At 41.3% G+C, this 7,500-nt stretch overlaps 1 protein-coding gene across 1 annotated transcript in view; it reads left to right on the top strand.

Moving 5' to 3' along the window:
• pcdh1b (protocadherin 1b) overlaps positions 1–7,500 on the top strand; it is a 72,731-nt gene that overhangs the window by 64,203 nt on the left and 1,028 nt on the right. The window lies entirely within an intron of this gene.

Below are 7,500 nucleotides of genomic sequence, written 5' to 3'. Positions count from 1 at the left end.
TACATACACACACAAATACATACGTACATCTTCTTCTTTCGGCTGCTCCCATTAGGGGTCTCCACAGCATCCGTCTCTATCCCTCTATCCCCCTGTCCACTTCATCTGTCTCTTTCACACCAACTACCTGCATGTCTTCCTCACCACATCCATAAACCTCCTCCTTGGTCTTCCTCTTTTCCTCCTTCCTGGTGTCTCCATCCTCAGCATTCTCCTACTGATATACCCCATGTCCCTCCTCTGCACATGTCCAAACCATCTCAATCTCACCTCCCTCACCTTGTCTCCAAAACGTCCTACATGCGCTGTCCCTCTAATAAACTCATTTCTAATCCTGTCCATCGTCGTCTCTCCCAACAAACATCTCAACATCTTCAGCTCTGCTACCTCCAGCTCCACCTCCTGTCTTTTACTCAATGCCACTGTCTCTAAACCATACAACATCTCAGGTCTCACCACAGTCCTATAAACTTTCCTTTCACTCTCACAGATACTCTTCTATCACAAATCACTCCTGCTATCACTCTTCTCCACCCACTCCACCCTGCCTGCACTCTTTTCTTCACCTCTCTAACACACTCTCCATTACTTTGCACTGTTGACCCCAGGAACTCCTCCACCTTCTCCACCTCTTCTCCCTGCAACCGCACCCTCCACTGCCCTCCCTCTCATTCACACACATGTACTCTGTCTTACTCCTACTGATGTTCATTCCCTTCTCACTCCTTGTTTTCTTGTCTACTTTTCTCATCAATCTGTCGATCCCAATTCTGTTTTTCCAACCTCTTTCTCCTTATGTTTTCCTGCACTTCTTTATTCCACCACTTCACTCCTCCACGTCTCTTTGTCTTACTTTTTTATTTCCAGATGTCACACCAAGTACTTTTCTAGCTGCCTCCCCATCACTCCTGCAGTAGTTCCACAATCATCCAGCACCTCTTCACCACCACCGAGCTCCTGTCTGACCTCTTCCCTGAACCTCACACTAGTCTTCCTCCTTCAGTTTCCACTATCTTATTCTTCATTTAGTCTTCACTCTCCTCCTCTTCTTCATCTCCAAAACCATCCTACAGATGCTGTCTAGCTACATTGTTCCTGCCAACACCTTACAGTCTCCAATCTCCTTCAGGTTGCATCTCCTACATAGAACATAGCCCACCTGTGTGCACCTTCCTCCACTCTTATCGTCACCCTATGATCCTCCTTCTTCTTAAAATACGTGTTCATCACTGCCATTTCCATCCTTTTAGCAAAATCTACCACCATCTGCCCTTCCACATTCCTCTCCTTAAAACCATACCTACCCATCACCTCCTCATCACCTCTATTCTTCACCTACATGTCCATTAAAGTCTGCTCCAATCACCAATCTTTCATTCCTATGTTCACCTTCTACCACTTCATCTAATTCACTCCAGAATTTTTCCTTCTCCTCCATCTCACCCACTTGTGAAGCATAAGCACTGATGACATTTATCATCATCCTTCAACGTCCAGCTTCATGTTCATCAACCTATCAGAAACTCTCTTCACCTCCACTACACTCTTACTGTACTCTTCCTTCAGAATCCCCCCTACACCATTTCTCTTTCCATCCACACCATGATAGAACAGTTTAAACACCTCCAATGTTCCTGTTCTTACTCCCTTTCCACTCTCCTGAACACACAACATATCTACCTTTCTCCTCTCCATCATATCACAGACAAACAAAGCCTTCTCTGCTGGCCTAAACACTATCAGAAGCACTGACCTACATTTACAACCTAAATTCTAATATTCTAAATTTTGAAAATTGGTTCCATGAAATTGTATTAATTTATTTCGTGGCATTTCTCTCGGCTGCACTGCTTCAGTACGTGTATGTGGATGTTAGATTCTTTGTCCAATCAGATTTCAGCCTCTATGTGCTGCCATGTGAATCTAATCTGCTCAGAGCCTTCAGAATCAGTACTGCTGGCCTTTTTACCATAGAGAACATTACCAACAGGTCTGTTTCTTTAACCAATCAGATTTCAGATTCTCCTCACAGGGCAGATCACTGGACCAGAATAATGTGTTTTATTTACATTTTAATGTTTTTGTCATGTTAGTAGACAAATATTGATTGTGAACTGCTCCAGATGTTGTAGGTGCACAGTTGTGGTTGTAGTGTAGAGGTTTGGAGTCTTAACTGGGTTTGTTGTTTTAGTAAAATGGTTTTCACCTCCAAATCTGAAAGTCTCACTGTAATGCCACGTGTTGTTATATTGTGTTTTTGTATTGTATTGATGGTTTTTATAATTGCGACGTGATAGTGGTGTATTAAGAGGTGGATTAAGTCGGGTACGTCCTCACTGAAGGCCCAGGTACTATATACACGGCCCACCAATTATCCATAATACATACACACATACACATATGTGTGTCTTTCATCCTCTGACACTAAAAATTTTACTAGTTCACACGTCAGTGAGCTTCCTTAGCACTTATTCATTCAGTGACCTTTGACCTTTCAATTCCAGAAGCAGCCAACTGACAGAAGCAGAATAGCCTATATTTGTCACATATACATTACAGCATAGCGAAATTTGTTCTTCGCATATCCCAGCTTGCTTAGAAGCTGGGGTCAGAGCGCAGGGCACCACTGGAGCATAGATGGTTAAGGGCCTTGCTCAAGGGCCCAAGAATGGCAGCTTGGTGATACCGGGGCTTGAACCCCCACCCTTCCTATCAGTAACCCAGTGCCTTAACCGCTGGAGCTACCACTTCCCCTTTGTGAACAGCACCATTATAGAGAGGTTTTGTGTGTGTGTGTGTATGTTTGTGTTCATTTGTATGCGTGTGTGTCTGTGTGTGTGTGTGTGTGTGTGTGTGTGTGTTGTGTAGCTCAGCTCTGTAATCTGATCACACACTGCAATGAACTCATCGATTATTTTAAACACAGATTAGCTCTAATGCTAATGCTACCTATGAGACAGCCAGCCTGCTAAAATATAAATATATAAATGCATAAATAAATTAATAAATAAATAAATAAGTGAAGGTGGAGAAGATCTCAAACACTTCTCCTGAAAAAACATAAATACAATGATGACTCCCCAATACAAAACACTCACTGATTAACCCACTTCTCCAAAACTGTCCATCATCCTGCAGCAATCAGATCACACACACACACACACACATGTACATACATATATGAACAAATTGTTATGATAAAAAAAATTCTATATTACACCTGAGTGTGTGTGTGTGTGTGTGTGTGTGTGTGTGTGTGTGTGTGTGTGTGTAATTTGCTAATGGAGTGCAGTAGTATGCAGTGAGCCTCATTAGGTCCAGATGCTGCCCAACAACAACACACACACACACACACACACACAGATGTAGGGGTGGTGGAGGTGAGTGTAAGAATTAGTGCGCTGTGCATGTCACAGTGGTTGAAACTGAGAAAACAGATCGGGTACAAGCACTGACATCCCCCCTCCCGCGTGTGTGTGTGTGTGTGTGTGTGTGTGTTCAGTTTGTGTATATTAGCTAAATAAATCAGTTTTTCATCTGTGTTTCTGAGATCAAGAGATCAAAAGGGTTTTATATTTTTATTTTCTTTTTATTTGTGTTTGTTCACACACCAATAGTGGGCGTGGCCTTAATCTCCACCCTGAAGCTGAATGTAGGTGTTAGGAATGTGTAGGGTGAATCAGGACGTCCAACATGCAAAATTAACATCTCATGAATATTAATCAGAAGATCCGCATCATGAATATTAATAATTCACACATTATTCATCCACAGAAACAGTGTGTGTGTGTGTGTGTGTGTGTGTGTGTGTGTGTGTGTGTGTGTGTGTGTGTGTGTGATAATGGCAAACATCTGATTGTAGGGACAGACCAACACACACTGTTGAAAGAGAAAGAGAGAGAGAGAGAGAGAGAGAGAGAGAGAGAGAGAGAGAGTATTCACACTTCAATCCCTTTTATGGTAATTTGTTTGGCTTTTACATGTTTATCTTTCCTTCAGATTCCACTGAAACTTCTCAGAGATGAGAATAAAAACACCAGGGTCAAATTTTATCCGAATAAAAGTCAACATGAAGCCACAGGAATCTGCTCTGAGAAACAGAACCAGCAGTGCAGCGTAGACATGAGGGACTGTGAAATGAGTTCCTGTCCCCACTTACATTATAGCAGCTATAAACACTCTCTCCTTCTGCGGTCTCGCTTTCTCAGATCTCTCATTTTTCTCTTTATTCTATTTATTACACTTCATAAAACACAAAATGCAGCTCATCACATAACCATAAAAATAGTAAAATATCTATCACCATACACACAAACAAACACACACAAACAAACACACACACACACAACAAACAAACACACACATATATATATACGCACACACCGATGTAGGTTATTTGCCAAATGACAATCAACAATCAGCTCCACTTTCCCTCTCAGTATACTCTGTGTGTTGCACCGGAGTCTTATAATCAGTATATTAGCAGTGTATAATTACAGACAATATTTCAGATTTTGACTAATCCGTCCAGAGAACCTGCTGCCATTTTTCTTTATCAGTTGTCTTGTGCAGAGGAAAGTGTAAGTTCAGATTCCAAAGTAGTTCCATTTATCTTTATAGCTTCTGAGGTGTCACCTGGAAATGGTTGCAGGTCACAGGTGTGTCTTATCAAGAGTTCATGTGAAAAGAGTCACATTTCTTACATTTCTTATTGTGCTTTAGAGCATCAGTTGTGTTGTGCAGAGGAAAGTGTGAGTACAGAGTCAATATCACTATTAGTGCTGCTACTGTACAAATCCAGATTGTGTTAAGAAACACTCAGATAAGGAAAGAGAAAAGATCCATCATTACTTTAAGAAATGAAGCTCAGTCAATCTGAAACATCTCAGAACTTTAAATATATCACCAAGTGCAGTCTCCAAAAACATCAAACCCTATGATGAAACACGGTTTAATGAGGACCGTACAGGAAAGGCAGACCAAGAGCTACTGCTGCAGAGGACCAGCCTCCATCTCTCTTTCTACATTTCTTTCTCCATCTCTCTTTCTACAATTATCTCTCCATCTCTCTCCATCTCATTTGTCCTCTACTCCATCTCTCTCTCTATCTCTCTTTCTCCATTTCTCTCTCCATTTCTCTTCAACTCAATCTCTTTCTCTCTCTCTCTCTCTCTCTCTCTCTCTCTCTCTCTTTCTCTTTCTCACTCTCGCAGAATAATATTGTGAACTATTGTTTCTGATCTGTCTTTCCAGGAGAGAAAAAAGGTCAAAGTTCAAGAATGAGGGTCATGAAAATAATTGCTGGCAGCTCAGTGTAGCCTTCTGTGTGTGTGTGTGTGTGTGTGTGTGTGTGTGTGTGTGTGTGTGTGTGTGTGTGTTTTCCTGAAGTGAATCCTTTTAATTTAACACACAGCTAGTGAACATCTTGTTTTGGGATCCACCATATGTTTGGTTTGGACACAGAACTGCATAATTAACACACACACACACACACACACACACACACACACATACACACACACACAGGACCTTTATCTTCTGATGTGTGTTCTTATCTCTGCAGGTCAGGAGCTCAAACACCCCAAAAATCCTAAAAATCCTCTATTGCATCGATTACTTCCTGCTTACACACACACACACACACACACACACACACACACGCACACACACACACACACACACACACACACACACACACATAGAAGGTCAAAACTTTAAGGTGATCTTAGTGGTAAGAAGCTGAAGGAGTGATCATCTATTCTGTTCCTCTCCAGAATATACAAACCCGATTCCAAAAAAGTTTGGACACTGTACAAATGGTGAATAAAAAAGGAATGCAGTAATTTACAAATCTCATAAACTTATATTTTATTCACAATAGAATATAGATAAAATATTAAATGTTGAAAGTGAGGCATTTTGAAATGTCATGCCAAATATTGGCTCATTTTGGATTTCATGAGAGCTACACATTCCAAAAAGTTGGGACAGGCAGCAATAAGAGGCCGGAAAAGTGAAATGTACATATAAGGAACAGCTGGAGGACCAACTTGCAACTTATTAGATCAATTGGCAACATGATTGGGTATAAAAAGAGCCTCTCAGAGTGGCAGTGTCTCTCAGAAGTAAAGATGGGCAGAGGATCACCGATTCCCCCAATGCTGCGCGAGAAATAGTGGAGCAACATCAGAAAGGAGTTTCTCAGGGAAAAATCATCATCATCTACAGTGCATCATAACATCCAAAGATTTAGAGAATCTGGAACAATCTCTGTGTGTAAGGGTGAAGGCCGGAAAACCACATCATGTCCATGATCCAGAAGCTCAGGCGTTTTCTCAGGGCCAGGGCTCATTTAAAATGGACTGTGGAAAGTGGAAAACTGTTCTGTGGTCAGACAAATCAAAATTTGAAGTTCTTTTTGGAAAACTGGGACGCCATGTCATCCGGACTAAAGAGGATAAGGACAACCCAAGTTGTTCTCAGTGCTCAGTTCAGAAGCCTGCATCTCTGATGGTATGGGGTTGCATGAGTGCGTGTTGCATGAGCAGCTTACACATCTGGAAAGGCATCATCAATGCTGAAAGGTATATCCAAGTTCTAGAACAACATATGCTCCCATCCAGACGTCGTCTCTTTCAGGGAAGATCTTGCATTTTCCAACACGACAATGCCAGACCACATACTGGATCAATAACAACATCATGGCTGCGTAGAAGAAGGATCCGGGTACTGAAATATCCAGCCTGCAGTCCAGATCTTTCACCCATAGAAAACATTTGGCGCATCATAAAGAGGAAGATGCTACAAAGAAGACCTGAGACAGTTGAACAACTAGAAGCCTGAATTAGACAAGAATGGGACAACATTCCTATTCCTACACTTGAGCAACTTGTCTCCTAAATTGTCCCCAGACGTTTGCAGACTGTTATAAAAAGAAGAGGGGATGCCACACAGTGGTAAACATGGCCTTGTCCCAACTTTTTTCAGATGTGTTGATGATTTAAAATCAACTTATTTTTCCCTTAAAATTATAAATTTTCCCAGTGGAAACATTTGATATGTCATCTATGTTGTATTCTGAATAAAATATTGAAATTTGAAACTTCCACATCATTGCATTCTGTTTTTATTCAAAATTTGTTCAGTGCCCCAACTTTTTTTGGAATCTGGTTTGTGTGTGTATATATATATATATAATGTATATGTGTGCTGCATGAAGCAGGACATTTAGGGGAATAAATATTACCCATGAGCCTTTGCAGTTGAGGGTGATGGTGATGTCATGGCCTAAGGAAAGGTTACACATTCAGATTTCTGCTGCACAGGAAGTGTGACCTTTTACATCACACTGATATTTTGGGTTTTGTAATGGCTTACAATGTGTGTGCATACGTGCACGTGTGTGTGCGCACATCTGCGTGTGCAGGTGTTTTGTGTGTGTGCCATAAAGAGCCTCAACAAGGGAACAATTACATGCACAATGTTTTCTGGTTGATGGAT

The sequence above is a fragment of the Silurus meridionalis genome, chromosome 5 (genome assembly GCF_014805685.1).
Source record: "Silurus meridionalis isolate SWU-2019-XX chromosome 5, ASM1480568v1, whole genome shotgun sequence".
In the NCBI taxonomy this organism is placed as follows: Eukaryota; Metazoa; Chordata; class Actinopteri; order Siluriformes; family Siluridae; genus Silurus; species Silurus meridionalis.
This window is presented reverse-complemented; position numbering and strand designations above follow the sequence as displayed.